Source organism: Nymphalis io, chromosome 7, assembly GCF_905147045.1.
Source record: "Nymphalis io chromosome 7, ilAglIoxx1.1, whole genome shotgun sequence".
Classification (NCBI taxonomy): domain Eukaryota; kingdom Metazoa; phylum Arthropoda; class Insecta; order Lepidoptera; family Nymphalidae; genus Nymphalis; species Nymphalis io.
Genome location: NC_065894.1, coordinates 4,125,924 through 4,146,757, shown reverse-complemented (window position 1 = coordinate 4,146,757; position 20,834 = coordinate 4,125,924). Strand labels below are relative to the sequence as shown.

The window sequence follows — 20,834 nt, the reverse complement described above, 5'->3', positions numbered from 1 at the left end:
GCATTACGAATTCATGATTGCCTTGTAGTATAAAAAGGTGTAATATAATTAATATTTATTTAATTGAAATAAATAATTACGAAAATAAAACATTTAATCAGTCGACATAGCATTTGTTAATATTTCTTACAATGTCATAGGAAGGTTGTTACTTTTAGCTTCAGGTAGATCAATCATCCATAACCCCACCTGAAAAAAGCATATAATGTTTTATACAAAAAAAAACAGTGATACGTAGATTTTCCCATTTATTTGTTTGTAAAAACAAATCTAACAGCACATTGGTTTCAATTAATATGGAATGTCAGACGTCAGACGGGCGCTTGTGAAAGTGTTGTAATCGCGGTCAACCGTGTACAGCCTCACGTAAGGGGCCAACCGAATATAATACACTACAATACGCATAATGTCTACGTCCTTCCGCTTTGCAATGCGTGTTAAGTCAGCTGCTTGCAAACAGCCTGTATCTAAGGACTCGATTTGAATTGCTATTATAGTTTATTGTTTTGTTAAAGAATATTTCATAACTGCATATATAATGCGACAAACAAATCGTTTTTGAATTTATAATTACAATGCATATGCTTTTTAAAAGCAATTATGCGAACGCCTTCAATTAATTTTATACTTAGAAAGTGCTTGTTAATGAAAAATTCAAAGTATGTTTTAAAAAGTAAAATGTAATAGATAAGTATATGATAGTTTCTAGTACTGTCGAGATAATTGTCCATGTGTACGTATTTAATTGTTATGCAATTAAATAAATGCTAATAAGCTATAATATTATTAAATCGCTATTAAGTATAGTTTCTTTATTTCAAAATATTACGACTCGACATTAAAAATAAAGAATCAAATATTTTAAACGTACTTTTTAATTTTTTTATTTATTTTGCGTTATTATAAGTGTTTCACGTTTAATATTAATTGATTATAATTGGCCATTGTAAGGATTATAAGTAATCACTAATCAATCCTAACTCTCACTTATTTCTGCACGGGCTATGTGACGTCATTCATCAATTGGCGTCCCATGCAAGCGCTTAAAGCAAGTAGCCGGATCAGGCGCGCTACAGTTCAGTACAGATCTGCCAACTGCCACATCACGTTCACACGGGGTTCATTCCACTACAATAACGTCACAGCGATTTCAGGCCAAGACGCTGCGCCGGCGGCGCGTCGTAACGTGCGAGAAAGAGAGAGTGCACTACATCGCTGATGCCTGATAGTGCACAGGTGTGCGCGCAGGCAGCCCATCAGCTGTTCGACTCGCTCGTGCCCGTTGCCCGAATACCGCGTGCATTGCGGACAGGCACTAGGCAGTCAGGCACAGGCAAGGCAGTCTTTGTCGATAACCGCCCGCGGGCAGACGTGTGACCCCGCCGCCCGTCTCGCTGCGTCTCGCTACCGACTCGTTTCCCGCTGTCGACCGAATCCACCCATGTGTTAGTGTGCATGTTTGTGTATCGTGTTGTCACCGACGCGGCGATCGAGCTCTTTGTCTAATTAGCAGGTAGGCAAATGCTCCAACTTTTTTGTGTTTCGGACACAATCGGACTACTTTTAAATTTGTTTAGACTGCTTTTAATAGTTTTACGTCCGGGATTGAGAGCTATTTGCCAAATGATTTACGGTGATTTATTAATTACAATAATAGGAGTCTTTTTTTTTAAACAAAGGTTATAATTTTTGACGCGACGATAAAAAGGACCGAAACAGGTTTTCTGTGGAAAGGCATCTGGCACGCACTAATTGATATAACATCAACTCAAATGACGTTTGTAATTATTATGAGTTAAAGTAGCGCAGCAACTATCATTGGAGTTTTATTTAAAATTAAATGACTTCGAATATTATTATTTTAAGTAAGTAAGTTTTATTATAATAAATATGAATAACGAACTTATTTTTTTTTGTTTAAATAATTCATAAATGACAACTCGACTTAACAAATTGACCTTGTACGTGATAATTTTTAATCTTGAACTGCCTATTTAATTTTTTTATTGTTATGCTAATAAGGGCTATTTTCGAAACGTCTCAAGATGAGAGCGTACTTATACGAAAAGAGACCTTATTGCGAACAATTAATATACATAATGTGTTTATTGTTTTACAAAAAATATTTAGTCATTACTGAAAAAAAAAAAACAAAAAATGAAATAAACCCTTTTATTAATAATCAGTTTAAATGATTGATAACAGGGCTTTGGAAGGGGCGTGGGGAGGGGAGGGGATCTTCGTGACGCCCATGACGTAACCAATTGGTATGCGATGGTGCGGACAAAGAAATTAGTGTTAGATACAGAACTTTCCCTGCGATAAATACACAAACGCGCACATGGGTTTTCTTGATTTGTGTTAATTAAAAAAAAAATCATTTTTTTAAATCAAAAATTATATAAGAAAGATCATGGAGACTAGTGTTTTGGTTAACAATATTCATTAAGACCTTTTGATAAACGCAACATTAAAAAAAATCGAATATTCTTTTTCCGAAATAATTAGTATATTAAGTTATACATAGTTTTTTTTTCTTAATTCCATTCCCTTCCGACGAACGAGGTTTGATTATTTACTGAAATTATGACAAGCAAAAATTTTCTTCAAAAAGTCTTTAGAATCTACGAAATAAGAGCTAAATTACAGCAAAAGTCTTTCACTATAAGACCTTACGACATTTACTTGCTAGTGATTTTAAATTTATTACACCGCTTTAAGTCAGAACATAGGGACTTTACTAATGATTTAAAACTTAAGTACTTATTTATATCAGTATCAATATACTTAGTACATAAAACGATAGAAGGTTACAATTTCAGTTATATTATTTGTGTTTCCAAAATTTTAACTTATTTTCTTATTCATTTAAACGAAATATTAATATCGTTTTCGGGAAACTTAATTTAAAAACAAATTAACATCACTAAAGCAGCCCATCTGTATTCATTACTTCGATAGGAATAATTACTTTCTCGCCGACTTGCTATGGCAATGGCTCATTATGCGTATCTGTGATGAGGACAAGCTTCAGAACATACGTGGGGACAATGGAACAGGTCTACTATTTATAACGGTTATGATACGTTACCAATTAAATTGCAATCCATCTCTTGACTTTTTTATTATATATATGATCGGAACCAAACCGATATGTTTGATCTTTGATTAGGTGGCCCATATGCTCGTCAACCTTCCTATTCTATAAAAAAAAAATGATGTTTCCATATAATGTCTAAACGGCAACGATTACGTTGCGATTCGATTGCGATATAGTGACAGTGTCAGTACCTATATAAATATTTATGCGATTTATAATATCTGTTTTATATTTCTTAGTAAAAAATACTAAAACTGTATAATTGATTATCTGTATAAAAAAAACAACGAAACCTAGAAAACATTTTCGTGATCATAATTACGCTGAAATTAGAAATGGCTTCGTGTTAATTCAAGTTTTAGTTCAATATATTAGATTTAAAGCAGTAACAATAGTTTCAAATTGCAATGATTTCTAGAAAAGCTTGCGGTCGATAGATTCCCACGCTGTTCGATTATTTTATTCATCATCAAATACAGTTAACTCAATAACAATATATTCCTTTAAAACTCATAATATATTATATAGTTACAGTAACAGCCTGTTAATGTCCCACTGCTGGGCTAAGGCCTCCTCTCCCTTTATAGGAGAACGTTTGGAGCTTATTCCACGCTGCTCCAATGCGGATTGGTAGAATACACATGTGTCAGAATTTCAATGAAATTGAAATATGATGACACATGCAGGTTTCCTCACGATGTTTTCCTCCGCCGTCAAGCACGAGATGAATTATAAACACAAATTCAGTGGTGCTTATCCGGGTTTGAACCCACGATAATTGGTTAAGATTCACGCGAAATAACCACTGGGCCATATATATATATATATAATAACATATATAATTAACTATATAAAATATTATTTAAAGAGTAACTCCTGAGTTTCTTGCCGGTTCTTCTCCGGTAAAATCTACATTCCGAACTTAGCTTTAGATTTAATTAAATATGTATTATGACGATTCAAAACTGCGATTATAAGCCTACTTGAATAAATAATTATTTGGTTTGATTTGATTTGAACATGGTTTTAATATTTATTTTAAAAAATATGTTCACATAGGTATAGATAACAAATAAAAAATTTAGTGTAAAATGTTCAACACTAATAAATTACTTTTATTTAGATGCGATTGTATCAGACTTGTATTAACATTACCGTTTCGATCATATTTGGCGTTATTGTAGAGTAGCGAATGAAACTCGCCTATTAATGCAAAACAATTTCAACTTTATACGTAAACGAATTCGATCGAATATTCTTTGTAGCTGTATGGGCACTCTAATAAGGGCGGGGAACGTCTCGCAAAATAGGGTGCAGCCAGATCTCGCTGAAATCCATATTACGCTTCCAAACACTACTCTATAGTTCTGTATATGTACAAAGTATATTAGTCTTTATACGATAAGCAGTAGATATTAATATCGAATAAAATACATGAATTACCAGGAACAGTTAATGAGTAAAACAAAATAAAAAATCCATTTCATTTATATGAGTGGATACGTTGCGTTTTTAAATTCTTTATAAAGCTAGAAACAAAATAAATCATCTGTACCTACTACACTCTAACGAAATGATGTATTTATAGCAAATAATGATATGTAACTGTTAACTAAACCTAATAAAAAAATACCCTTACAGATTTAAGCGGGAAAATTAGAAAGTATTATAAATCTATTACTTTTTATATGTGAGCCAACATACTGTAATACAAGAAAAAATAGTTTATTAAATTGTTTATATAACCTGTCAAATTGTTTTTTTTTTTAATTTCATAAAAACATTTTCATTTCTAGGGCAAGGTCTTGCCCTAAAAAGTACAAAATATTAAATAGAAAGTAATTATATTTTGTTTATTGTATGTAGTAATATATTAAAATGAATAATGTTTGATATAAATTTAACTTCTTTTATTTGTATCAGACAATTTTTCATATCAAACAAGATTTCCAATCATGCTTATTATCATGCTTATTATTCAACAAATTGTTTCATTAAGTTTATTATATTATTACACGTTGACTATATATACCTTTTTGAAATATAAAAATCTACGGATTTTAAAATCCGGACCGACGGGCAAATGGGCCACCTGATGTTAAGTGGTCACCACGTACACATTGACTTTGTATGAAATATTAACAATTCCTTACATCTCCAATGCGCCACCAATCTTGGGAACTAAGATATAACTCCTTTGTGCCTTTAGTTAAACTGGCTCACTCACATTTGTAAATATGCCTCTATCTGTAAATTCTTTCTATTGGTCAACAAAGACTTGGATTTCCAATTCATGGTTACATTATCAGTTATCATTTGATGATTATGAAATGTCTCTGTCGATATGCTTATGACTGTTTTCTTTCACTTACCTTATTGCATAGATTTTGCTTTGTTTATTTTATCTTTATAGGTTTAGAGACGTAATTATACATATACATATATACCTCACCAGATTTTTTATTGTCTACTGTTTTAATAACTATTATTCGCACAATGGTCGAAATGAGATCATATTATTGAAAAATTGAGAACGGAAAATAAAACGGTAATAAATTTAATTGTCTTTCTTTTTTTTAAATAGATATGACATGAAGACTTTTTATAACGATGGTATCCTTGTACCGATTTTTGTCATTCTCAACGAAATCTAGCGAGCTGCGCAACACAAATTTCTTTCACTGTGCTCTACTCTCTCTTCCCTCGCTCCCATACGGGCGGGAATCTGACACGATCGGAGAGCAATCCGACACTTGAATTTCTTGACAGAAAAATCACAATGATTTTAAATGCCTCGACCCGGGATCCAAACACAAGGCAATTTGTCAGTCAATATTATCGAACGCATATAGTAATTTTTTTAAATGTTGAATTATTTTTTTTTGTTATATATTTATTATTTGTGTGGTCTGTTAAACCATGACTATAAATATAATATTGTTAACTTATTATTTTTTACAATAATATTGTTAAAATCTACGTTTTTTCCACTGGGTCATTTCGGATGTATCAACAATGTAAAAGCGTTAATTCATCAACTTCACAAGCAGTCGGCTTAAGGTTCAGTATAACGTTTTTTAATCGAAAATTGCTTACTCAAAGAGTAATATCGTTTCTGTATAATTACATTACTCAGAGCATTTCGATCGATTTTAGCAATATGAGAACTCGTTACGTTTGTCAAATAACGTTGAGTTTAGGCTCTACATGCATATAAAACTAACTGCCTCGTTGGTCTAGCGACGCCGCATATGCTGTGGTCCTGAGTTCAACCCCAGATTGGAAAATTTACAACTTGTATGATTATTTATGTATTGAATATTTAACATCCTGGGTCTGTATCTAGCGTTATATTTATCTTGTAAAGGGATCGTGGAATATTGCTTTAAAAAGCGCTGTGGCAGCGGTGGCACAGCCACAAGACAAGCTGTCTACAATTTTGAAATCTCTTTTTACGCTTTGCAAAATTTAATGTTATTTTTCTGAAATTGTATTAAGCGATTGCATTTAATGATCTATGTATCATCACTAATGTTCGTAACAATACAAGTTACAATACACAAGATACAATAATTATCATTTAAGGAAATAGAACATAGACTAAAGAGCAACAATAGGTAAATGTAATTTATCCCTCTACATTTTTGAATATTGCACGTTTACATTTTTTTAAATATAGTTAAACTGCATAACTTATGACTCATAAGCACACAACTTCTGACACACTATATCGAAAGGTGATAATTGCATCTGCTCAGGCATGCTCAATTACCAAAAACAATGAGTCACTCTACATATTACTTAGTTGTTAGTACCGTAGCGTTGGTTTATGCAGCCTTAGGAGAAGTATTTAATTATACATATGGTATTAAAAAGAAACACGATCAGTGAGAACAGCGATATATATTATCTCTCTTTTATTACGCTCGTAATTAAATAATTTTATCTCTAGATAAAACGTCACTAATGATTATAAATGTCACAAATTAAATTTAATTATTCATACAACTTTAAACTCTATACATATACACGTTAAAGGATAAAAATTAACGTTCCTTTTAATTAACATTTTTAAACGTATATTGTAATTATAAATTTATTTTGTCTATTTCTTTCGGATTTGATTTATATTTTTTCTCTGACTTTTAAGTTGCACAGATTAAAAACATTATTGCATAATTATATAATACTTCTAAATAACATATATTTTTTGACTTTTAAACTTACAACAATTAATATACCATTCAAATGCTTTTAAGTTTTTCCTAAATTCGTTTTAATATTAACCGGTCGAGTCTTTAGCGTAGTAATTAATATGTTATTATAAAGGATGTTGTATTTGAGTTAATACCAGGCTGATAATAAAAGAATACGGTTTAGTTGTCAATGACGTGATGTTTTTAAAGTACAACAAAGTATTATTTAATTAATGGTGACCAACCCTCGCTGGAGATTACATACTAATTTTGCGATTAGTTTTTCTATAGTCTAAAAGCACGAAGGAATATTATATCAAAAGAAAGTTTGATATAATGTAGATAATAGAATTTATATAATGTAGATAATATTATTTATTTTCTGGTTGGGTTTTGTGCAATCCAATCTGGGTTAAGAAAATATTGTAATTTTGTGTTCTGGTTCGAAGGGTGAGTGAACAAGTGTAATAATTAGTAGCGTAAGGGAAATAAAATCATTCAACTTTTAATGGTTTAAGGAATGGCCAATATTTTTAACATTCCAAATATATATTGACATTTGAATTAACGCTTATTTTAAACTTATTATTTAAATTAAGAACGGTTATCTTGCCAGAGGTATACCGACGTTGCTAGCTCGGATACTTGGTGTACCTTCAATTATATCAGTTACGATGAAACAAACTCAAAAATAATTAAATAGATTTTAAATTTAATGCCTGTTTTATAAATCGAGAAATAAATAATTGCTTCGAATAAATACCGCGATACATTATACATGCACTATTAGAGAAATCGTTTACAAATACTAATTACAAGGTTCAATTACTTAAAGGCAATGTCGACTTGATAATGATTATGTAAGAGATAAAACGTAGGACATTACAAAAGGAAGATCATTCGTATTCATAAAATCAATGTCAAAGAGCACATTTCCTCAATCTAACTCGAAGGAGCATGACAACTTGTATGATTAGATGACGCAATTTTTCTCAACTCAAATGTTAACTAGTAATTTCTACTTTGTTAGTTTTTGCTCAGTTACAACTGTTGCTTACTCGTATTGCAGCTTGGTGGAATAAACTAAAAACCTTCTCCACAAAACGAGAGACCTTAGATTAGCTAAAGGATATATACAGACTTTTCTATTATTTTACTTGCTTGCTATTTATGTATCATAATCGCATACATAGCCATCGATTTACCAAAGGCAAATCGAAACAGGTCACATTTGATTTTTCAGGTGCTACAAAACCCCTTTTATTTTGAGCTTACTTTATAGTTTTAAAAGTCATAACCATTTTAAAATAAGTATTATTGATCGAATTTTGACTGTTGACAATTGTCTTTGTTCTTTTATTTCTCTAATTAGATATGATCATCGTAATTTAATAATTAAATAAATATTTTCGTACCTATAACATATACTAAAAATAGCCCTGAACTTATTAGAGCACATTAAAGCGGTTTCAATGTTCAGCTTTTACGCTAAATACGTAGAAGCCTTAAGCATTATTTTTTGTCTATTTTGAAACGCTCTTCAACAAATGTCTGTCTATATATAACTAAGGATCTTTTGATAGCAAAAAATGGTCCCCACGCTGAATCACACGCGCCACTCCTCCGAACAGTTTTGGTTTAACCACAGTTTTTATTTAAAGAATGTTAAATGAGACAATAAATCGACATCAGAAATATGTAACCTAAAAAAATATAGCGAGGCTTAATAAGTTTCAATTAACAATAAAAGGTTAATAGGATTATAATGAGCGTAGTTACAACACTTAAACAGATATGAAGAATAATTGACAGGAATCTGAACAAATAATTAAACTTCAAGATACAAAAGAGTAACTTAATGACGCCCTGTCTCTTTGCGCTCACAATAATATAATTTTATTTCCCCAAACCGTACTCCGACACTGTTATAAAGCGGAAACTTCTACAAAGTATCCAACAACTTGTAGGACAACCGGTCGCCGGATTTTTATACGTGCCGGCAATGAGAACTTACACGATCACCAGCTAGAGGGCGTTACCGGTCGAAATAAGACAATTTAGGCCGACTAGTCCTTTGATGGATCTCGTATTCGTTACATTATTAATTACTTTATCATATCGTCTTGTTTCTGTTAATTAAAGCATTGCTTAAACCCAAAGGTCCAATTATAATTGGAAAAACACCATTACGATCTTTAATGCTTTTGTTTTTAATATTCATTTAAATGGCGAAATTTAAGGGAACAGCAAGAACTTCTTTTAGATCCCATTAAATTCTTTTTTACAAAATCAATTTATATGTAACACATGGGTATATGTGATGTTCATTGACACAATATCGTAGTAGTTATTTCCCAGAGTTAGACCAATCAGCTTCAAATGAGATTACGCGTGGGTAAGCGATACGTAACTTCATAATATTGAAGGCGAAACACCGTGCTCCATTTGTTCTATATTTTGAATTGCTGCAGAATTATTTTATTGTGTAAAGTATGGTTGTATTTTTTTTTCTATTTAATATACGACATTTCAATTTTCCTCTACAATTTCTAATCCAGATCAAAATTAATGCGAATTTGATAAAAATTAAAACGAAACACAAGTTTTGTGAAAGTATTTAATATATAGCATTTAAAAATTGTCATAAAGATGCGCCATTGTATTGTAAATATACAGTTTTATTAATAGAATAAACATTATACATCTAAGTAGATAGATACCTCACGATTTCATTGAGCCAATGCAGCCGAAGTTGACAATCGCAGAGCTGTGACGACATCGCTAAAACGATTTCTATTCCACTCGGAGCCCTACGTAACAATACCGTGATTTATTCCATCAAAATAACACTTCTCTTTTTACTGACAACATTGCTGATTGGATAACACCGACCTAAAATTCCTTTAATTCAACCCGCGCAATGGATAATGTTACGACTTTCATGCCGTTTCGTGTTTCCTCTCGACGACCTTGCTTGATTCAAACCGCGTAATAACAAAAACTTTGTTTTGTTTCGTGAATTGTTTTTTTAAAAGGTAATTGCTGAAGTAGTTGGCGATTCGGTTTTAACAGTTTCAACAAAGGATGTAGCTTTATGTTCAATGAGGATAGTAAACAGTTTATATCGTGCTCAAGAAGATATTGTCTCGGAAAGAACACCATGATATCGTTTTCCGTTTTATTAATACCACTTCAAATACTCAATATTGACGCTTTAGTAAATATGTAATATTACATGTTCAAAAATATTATTATTCATTATATTTTGTATAATTTTCATTTAATTTTCAATGTAGCCGGATTATAATTTAGCTAGTCGAAATATAGACCGGTAAGGTACCGCAGTGCAAATCTTCCAGCTAAATGAAAACCATCTGACATCAATATTCATCCGTTCCATATCAATTAATAAAACAAAAAATTGTGCATTGCGGTTTTTATATCCGACTGAACGAAATCAAATTAGTGCAGGTCGAAATAATATTTCTGCAATCTATGAAATTTAAACTTCGTATAATAATTAATAAATGAATGTAAATGAATCGGCAGAAGTTTTCTTATATTGAATTTTGAGATTGTAACGAATCGGTAACAGTTATCTATTAACCGTTATGTTATCTAAACTGTCCTACCTCCCCCCCCCCCCCATCCCACAAAGCGTCTGAAATTTAATTTAACTTTTTCCCGGTAAGGTACCGGTAACGTTTTATTATTAAATGTTTATGTCGCAAAAATTTCCAGCGAAATACTATGAGATTGATCCAGAAGGATAATATAAAAATAAATTTTAAATTTCGAACACGAATAATGGAGGCTTTTGTGATATAAATGTTTAATACAGTTATGTTAATTAAAACGGTTTTACGAGAATTCTGGGGAGAAAATTGTTTTTATCTGTGTAAGAATTATTTAAGTTTTAATTTCGTTTATATAAGTGTCGGTGGTTACTTGTTTATTTAAAATGAACGACTTAATATTTAAATATCGAACATTTTACTTTAAAAAAAGGAAGTCGAGATGGCCCAGTGGCTAGAACGCGTGAATCTTAACCGATGAACGTGGGTTCAAACCCTGGCAAGCACCTCTGAATTTACATGTGCTTAATTTCTGTTTATAATTCATCTCGTGCTTTTCGGTGAAGGAAAACATCGTGAGGAAACCTGCATGTGTCTAATTTCATCGAAATCCTGCTACATGTGTATTCCACCAACCCGCACTGGAGCAGCGTGGTGGAATAAGCTCCAAACCTTCTCCTCAAAAAGGGAGAGGAGGCCCTTAGCCCAGCAGTGGGACATTTACAGGCTGTTACTGTTACATTTAAAGTAACACATAAATAAAGCAATACGCATAAATTACATTTTTAAACACTTTAAAAGTTTAAAAGGCTTACAGGTTAAATAACTAATATTTTATTCCATATGATCGTTATTTATTAAATTTATTTATTTTGAGATCAAATAAACTAAAATGATCTTAAGTTACTTTGTTTTCCCCATATAAAGTAACTATTATCATTAAAATCGTGCGTATGAGTGCGTAACCTTGGCGGCACAACTAGTATTTAAAATATTGTATTACCGCTGTCTTGAGAGTCCACAGATAAGCAACACTATTTTAATCGTTCTAAAGGTTATTTTTTTATATCGGTGGTGCCGCTATTTGGTTGTAGGAAGCGTCGCGACCTCAGTGACGTCACGAGGCCGCGCCGCTCGCTCTGGCTATGAACTACGTAGCTGCTTATTTATTTATTAAATTTGACTTCGCCCTCCACTTCGCCCCAGTTTTTCGGCTTTTCCACGGCATTATGAAAGTCATAGATCATAATTCATACTCATTCTTTATATATAATACGTTAATAAGTAAAGATTTTGTAGATATAAGATATATCAATAGCAAATATTTAAAAAACAAAAATAAAGTATTCCAAGGAAACGGGCAATTGGATTGAATTGGCTAGCGTAACATATTTAAATGGACTTTATCAAAATTCGAACCAAATGTAGAAGTTAAAACGCGACCATGAATCTGCGTGACATTTAGATCACGTTTTTAATTACTTTCTGATATGAAGATTGATACGATGACATTAATTTTTATAAGATATTTATAAAAGAGGTCTATTATTACTTAAACTTTTCTAGATTTTCTCTTTACAGTACTTAATGACACACGACACGATACAATAAATACAAAAACTAGTATTAAAGTATTGAGTCTTGTGTTGTTAAATCAAATATATAATTTATTTTGTACAAAACCCACAACCTTAAAATAAATTCAAATTATTATACAGATCAGCAAAATATGCACAGAGGTTGATGTTTACACAACTTACTCAATTACATAACAGCTTATGTCAAACATTAAAAAAAAAATTACGCAGCACCGAAACCAACCCTGACCTTTGGTCCTTGGATCTATAAGTTACACCAAGTTATATTGGTATATATTATAAAAAATTGGATAAGTAAATGTCAGTTTTATTTGTATAATAAGCGTTACCGTTTTCAATTAGCAATTTTTATTATACATAGTAAGTAATTCTTAATACTTAAAGTTAATCTCCAATAACTGTATTGTTTACGGTAGTAATCGCTTCATCGCGACACTGCTACTTGTATGACCAGCTATAGATCTTTATTGCAAAATAGGCTTTATATGTAAAGCGACAAGGTTTAAATATTTACACGTGCGAGTTTAGTTGCTTGTATAGTAGAGGTGGTTGCGAGCGACGACTCAAATATCATTATTTATTCAAGATAAGACTCCGAACATGCGCTTCTATTGGTTCGGTTTCGTGCCTTCAAAACACGTAATCCACGGAGGTTGTCTTAATAAATATTTGTTAGGACAGTGAAATTGATCAGATAAACTAACGTTTCGAATTTCAAAATTGTTTTATACTAAGATTTTAATATTTTTTTTTCTATATTTGGACATAGATTTTTGTTACATGGAATGCGGAAAATTTTAAGTGATTTAAAGAATGTAATCTCTTTAATTATTTCAAATGTAATTTTTATATCGACGGCCATTGTTTTTTTAAAGAAGCCATAATATGCTAGAAGAAGCATACAAAGTCAATAATGTTTCTGAATTTATAATATGCATTATATTGTTATATCTTGTTAAAATTAGAAGCAATCAATATCTTACGCATACGACTAATAAATAAATAAATTTTTATTACTCTAAGTATCTATTACATCAGACGCTCGTGTCTTAATTCAAAGTCTTTAAATTATTAATCCAAAATTCTAAATATGTATAAAATAATAAACAAAACAAACAAATTTCTCATAATTAATATAAGTAAAGAAAATTAAAAATATTGACAAAACGCTTTCTTGAAATTTTGTCTGTATTACGATTGACTTTTTTAGACATTGGATGTAACAAAAACAAAGAAATCCCTTTGTTTAGACTCTTTGCTTAAGATTATCCTTACATTAAAATAATTGGAGAAATCAATTTATTTATATATCTTATGGCGAGCGATATAAATTTCGTATTATATTTTTGTGTGTTTGTATATGTTACAAATTATAAAACAACGTCCCCTCGCCGCGTCTGTCTGCCTCTCAAAAACTACCGAACAGATTTTCAGTTTCACCAGTTTTCAGATTTACGGTTTCACCAGTGGCCGGAGTGATTCATGAGGAAGGTTTAGGTGTATAATGCATGAAGGTTTTATATAAATTGGCTGAAATATAACTAACGCTGACTGAGATCTCTATGGGTATTCGCCGCTTAAACCAATATAATTATGTGTTACGGTTAAAACATTTTATGCATATCTTTATTCTACCCGTGCGAAGCTGAGACGCTCTTTTTGTATATTATATATGACCTATATTGTCTCACGCATCATAATATATATGTTTATTTAAATCATTTATATAATCGTTATTTTAGTCCAAAATTAAAAATCGATACATAAATATTATATTTATTCAATAATTATTTCATTTACAGACCCCTCATTATAATTAAACTTTATATATCTAGATAACTAATTGACTTTTCATGTATTTCGTATTGTCAATTTAATGCGAATTGATTAAATAATGCGTAAATACATTTGTGGTATTTGCTTTTTTTCGTCGGTTTCATTTTCATTCAACAGTATTTATTTGTCCCATTAAAAATTAACACTAAAATATATTAATGTTTAACGATTATTTTAAGCGTGAATATTATTTATGTTTTAACAAAATATTAAATAAAAAATAAAGAATTTAAAAGTTTGCTCATTATTAGACGAAATATCATTGCTTTATTTAATACTGATTTTCCTATACAGAAAAAAAAATAACATAAATTTATTTTAAAATAAAGTTACTCATAAGTTTTAGCAAAAATAATAAAAATATTAGTTAAGAGGGAACAACAACAATAGAGAAAACTCTTTAAATGTAGCTATGCATACTGAGTTATCGTAGCGCCGGCCTTGTCCGTGTTTATCTGTAAGTCAATTACAGAATGCAATATACAAATGGAACGCGCCATAGATTAATAATAATTACTGGTCACAACTTTTATTTACTTTGAATTTCGAACGCCGAATCAATCACTATCGAAACGAATTAAAAAGTAACGAACATTTTAAATTGACTTTTTGTAATTAGAACATTTTATATATTTTTAATTAATGTATTACAAGAGTCCCTGTATTATTTACTTATTTTTTTATATGTTTTGTGCTGTATGTATATTAAAAAAAACTTTTCTGCTTTGCAGGTAAATCAGCTTTCCTTGACATCATTACATTAGAACACGTAAGTTGTCCTTGAACTCATTTGTTATTTAAACACAAAAAATAAAAACAATTAAAATGTATTTACAACGCGAATTCAATAAGCAGCTGATTTCATGTCGTCATTATAGAGATTTACGTCCATCATAGAAAAGTAGACTATAATACGATATTTAAACAGTCCTAATTCGTTTGTATTGACTTGGCCTCAGCTGCTATCTAATAAACGAACGCATTTACGTGAACTATTCGTGTATTAGGTATCAACAAATTCTTCAATGTACATATTTCAACTACTGATTTTGTTACAATTTATTTATAATTACTCTTTATAACTTATATGACAGCCTTTCATATAGTTATTTGTTCTTTAAAGTAAAAATTAATAAAAAAATATTGAAAATCGAAAGTTTTTGTTATAATACAAATACTTTTAGGTAAATAATTGTGTTGAATTCGCTGTCTTAATGTTTATTTTTTGGTCAACTTAAGAATTTCGACGGTATAATATATACATAATAATGTAATGTATATTAAGACAATTTATTAGAATATACATGACAACTATATAAAATCATTTTATCTGAGATTGTTTTAAAAACTGGAAATGAAATGGTCCATATACGTACAAATAAGTATTTTAATTACCTTGGATGAATTCTGTTTCAATTAATGGATATCCGAGTGATATTTTTAATTTTTAAATTTACAAGATAATTCAGGTTAGTTAACTGACAAAATTAAAGAAACTATAATATATCTACTTATCTATTATAAACAACAGACCCGTTTTTAATAAAGCGATTACCATTTGATCTCTACAAGACAAGGTTAAGCTAATACAACAATACAAATAATTAAAATTAGGGTTTCTATGTACTATATATAACTATATAGAGATTATAAAAGTGTATATTTATTAACATTGACACTATTCGGCAGTAATTAAGAGTATTTTGTACGTAAACGTTATTTCTCAACGATTCGGCCTTGACTCGTGTCGGTAACAGCGCGCGAAACGCACTACCCACAACAAACCAGTTATGTCGATAATATATCTGTATAATATAGCTTGCGCTGCATTCATTAGTGTTTGAACAATAATAGCTTATTTACGGTGAAATGTATGACAATTGTTAGGTATTTGAAATGTTGCTTTCGGCCTGTTAGACAGCGGTGCGTGAATCGCTGGTACCAGGGGAATGACTGCGATAAACGACCTACAAAATGTTCGTGTTAAAGTGGGTCGACCTCCAACCGTAGTTGGCATCAATATTCGTAATTAAAGAATTTCACTGTTCCGTTGTCCTGACGAATATAGCAGTATAAAGCTACAAAATCCTTTATGATATTAATTAATAATTAGCTCAGCTCATTTGTCATCCACTTTCTGTGCATCCAGTTATTTAATACTCAATTACGTATAAACTAAATCGATATCATTTTTAAAATTATTATGTAATCGATAAAAACTCCTTAAATATTTTTTTATAGTTAGGAATTTACGTTACGATCCTTGACATGTTTAACATCGACGAATATTAAAAGTTTATAAAAAGAAAATCTCAAATTCACCTCATTAGTAGCTAACTCAATGTTTGTAGTTGTTAATAAAATTATTCCTGCGTGAGGCATTTTTCTTAATTACTTACAATACATTTTATCACAACTGATTCCATATTTTATTTAAAATGGAAATAATACGGCCAAATAGACAGTCTTAAAATTACAATAAACTTTAAAACCGTGTGTTGTATTGAACTTTACTTATATCAATTATTCGTTTACATTTTTTGCAGTTATCCGTTGTTACGAAACATATTTCAATCAAATGAACAAACGAAACACTGGCCGTTGAATAAATAGTTTACAAAACACGTAATTTAAATATATATATATTCGGATAGGCATTGTTTGTCATTTCATCTATAAAACGATTTATAACATGGATAACTGCTGAAGGAACGAAACTCGATCTCTAAATCTAAATTATTAGTCTGCATCACTGCACCAATCGTTAAACGCCAGGAAAGTAAAATGAAGAGTCGAAACGAGTTGATTGTAAGAATACGTAAAATTAAAATGAATGTGGTATCTTTGGATATTCCATTTTGAATACTCACTAATTAAAAAAAACATATTATTTTTTTAGTTAATATTGTATTATAACAATGCTTATAATACAACAATGCTTATAATATAATAATATAAAGCAATGTATGATAATATGTACGTAAATTACGAATGACGTTTTGCTGCTGTATAATTATGACGCTTTATAAGTACTATATTTAGATTTCGAACACATACATAAATGTAGACGTAATTTATACTGACGCGAGAAATACATGGAACTATTTAACCTTTTCTATTTGAAATATAAACTTATTTCGTAAAATAGAATTCTAAAACTTTACAGTAACAGCCTGTTAATGTCCCACTGCTGGGCTAAGGCCTCCTCTCCCTTTTGAGGAGAAGGTTAACTGAAACTTTGAAAAGATTAAAATAAAGAATTAATTTAACTGTCGTGGCGTTTTTCATCACTCTTTTTAACGTATACATTATTTTATCCTAATTTTTAACATATAATAAGATAAGACATAAATATAAAATATTATCTTCAATAGTTAATAATCTGTACGACACGTGTTGGTACGCATACATGTATATTGCCGTCCTTTGTTTTCAAATGGAGAGAAAGGGAAAAGATAAAACATTTATTATGCAATACGCAAGTTATACTTTTTGCGTGGTTATGACGGTATGTGGCGAAATAATGAGTTGTGTAGGAACGTGGAAGATAGGAAAATAAGGGCGGAGCGGTGGTAAATAAGGTGACGATGATAGAGGGTTGTTCCGCCCAGTAATAAATAACAAAATCAAAGACAAATTAGATACCTTTAAAAGGAACTATCGTGTTCAACTATTTGACATTTCTTGTTAAATATTTTTTTAAATTGTTTGGATTATAAAAGTTACCTAATATGTAGAGCCGAGTTGATATGGCCCTAATGGCCAAAGAGCTGAGATGGCCCTGTTGTTAATTTATACTGTACAGCGTGGTGGAATAAACTCCAAACTTCCCAACAGTGGGACGTTACTTTAAATTAAAATTTATAGATAGCACTTAACATAAATGATAACTAACATTCTAGATTTAAAATGCCATGGTAAATACATCGATGCATTTCGTCCTAAAGAGTCCTCAACATCTCTTGAAAAATCCCGTCATTCCTCTCTGGGAACGGAGGGGTCTGAGAGGGGATTTCGCGTAACGCCTATAGAACACATTTTCATTTTCATCTATCTTTAGATCACTAAGAACTTCAAAAAGGGTGCATGTTAACTGTCAGACGGTATTATTTCGTCCATTATGTAGTTTAAATCATTTATTAATGCACTTTATTAACTTTCTCTTCATTTTTTTGTTGTTATAATTTTCGCATGTTTTGTTTTTATAAATAGTTCCTCTTTTTTTTGCTTATGTAATTTTAATTTTTTTATAAGTTTACTAACAAAAAATATATATATGCCTATGAGTGATGTATGCACGTTTATATTTAAGTTATTTAAGACTACTCTAGAATAAAAAAAAAAACAAAAATAATTATTACTTATAAATTAATTTATAAAAATAAATAGAAACTAATTACTTATATATTTGTTAGTAATCTTATACATAGTATACTTATATTATAGCTGAAGAGTTTGATTGTTTAATCGCTCATGATTCGTATATTTAAATCTTGTTGCGTTAGATAACCACTTATCGATAAATGCTTTACACATCACATATAAACATCACATCGTTTATCGCGGGTGAAACCGCGCTATTGCATGGCATGCAATTTTTTTATTTTAATAACTGTTAATTTTGCTATTATATGTGTTAAGCTTCTCGATAGTCACCAGTTACGCAGTATTAACACGTACACTTTCACATTTATATATTTCTTTATGTGTTATTGAGTTAAATTCAACATAACGATAAAATCATTATATATATTTGAATTATTAAATGTATTATAAAATTAATACGAAACAATAATAGTTTGAATAATATACATGCTGATCATATGCAGGTTGGTCAATACGAATTTGGCAGAATTGCATACAACACATTACTCGTAATTAACTACATGTGAGCATTGTTGTGTGCAAATTCTTGAACCCACGATCTTCGGCTAATATTCACGTGTTCTAGTCACTGGGTCATTCGACACTTGTTGGGTACAAGAGTCGAATACCGGAACGATATGTAAAATATATACCTAGCAAATACGACATATATACAAATGTAAATGCTAATAAGAAAATGAACTTTTTACGGACCACGCCAAGTGATTCATATTTAGGACTTTAAACGTTGTTTAGTTAAATCTATACTAATAAATTCAAAAACTTTTTTTTTTCGGATATCCAAATGAAAAAAAATATAAAGCCAATATCTATAAAATTGATGGCAGAAGATGCAGCGTGTTTTCTGGAAGGTTTAAGTGTAATATAATCTACACGTGGCTGCGCTTTGAATTTAGAGCATTAATGTGACAACCGTGAATTTCATGTTCTTGTCAATAAAACATGCATAGTAAAGAAATTCAGTTTTATAATTAAATAAAAATTATCAAAAGAAAGCGCATGCATTTTTAGTGCGTCAAAAACATTTCACACATACGTTACACAAATCCTACCAAAGTTTTATTTCAAAAACTTAAATAAATTTAGAACGTCTAACGTTTTCTAGGTATCCGACTTCGTACTCGTGCAATAAAAAAATTATTTCATTTTTATACACACAAACAATCATCAAATTCGGACACACGTAAAGAAGAATTATATACACACACATATATAATATATTATATATATATTAGTAAATTAATATAAGAATGTTTTTATGCGAATAGCTTTTGTGCAAATAATGTTGACGTAACTCTACTCGGCGTGTTCTTCGCTACAGAAAGCTATAATTTACATCTTAATAACAGTCTACAGTTCTATTTTGTTTTAAGTTGAATTCTGTTATGGATTTATTGTTGAGCTTAACTAGTTATGACTTGTAATATCTTGTTACGGTGTTTTTTTTAACTATAAATAAGTTTATTACAAGCTTAGGTCTATACGCTTCGTATAGCGAATTTATTTTTAATTCGGCATCAATCATCCGGATGATTAAATATATCTAACATATTGGCTAACGATTTGTCAATTGATGATTGAGTCAAAGAGTTGTTGGCCGTTTTAATTCAATTAGCAATTGCAATCTCAGTTTATAATCGAAATCATTTAAGTAAACAACCCTATTCTGTAATTTCAACTCGCATTTGATATTCGAAAGGGGCGAAAGACGTAATTAATCGAGCAACTTCTGTCACTAGCCCGGTGCCTCTCCCCTGCCGAGCAAACTTCGGACGGACTGGGGCCAGTGAAATTTACCCCTAATTTTACCGAAATTATTTATAATTATTTTCGACTTGGAACTGTATTTAAAAGTAATAAAGTTCATTTTCATTTCATCGTCTCAGAGTTTGCAAGCAAAGGGCACTTTTTAAAATATATAATTGCAGGGGATTGTGGTTATTAACCACTGACAATCATATCACTGGGTACTGTATTGATTTCAAACAATTATTTGAATTGGTTCATTGCGATTCCAAACAAACAAGATTTCGTGTATCGCGCGCTTTATTTTACAAGTGTACTTACTCATCGTACCTCATTGCATCTCATGATAATTGTTTATTGATTTAAAAGGCAAAAAACTTAACAGATCGCTTTGGGT

General features: G+C 30.6%; 1 protein-coding gene across 1 annotated transcript in view; it reads left to right on the top strand.

Annotated features, from left to right (window-relative positions):
- Positions 1-1,108: 1,108 nt before the first annotated feature.
- The window catches only part of LOC126769635 (uncharacterized), a 53,248-nt gene continuing 33,522 nt past the window's right edge, over positions 1,109-20,834 (top strand). Inside the window, exon 1 of the mRNA XM_050488521.1 lies at positions 1,109-1,513. The gene's annotated coding sequence lies outside the window, so the exon portion shown is untranslated. The remainder of the gene's footprint in view (positions 1,514-20,834) is intronic.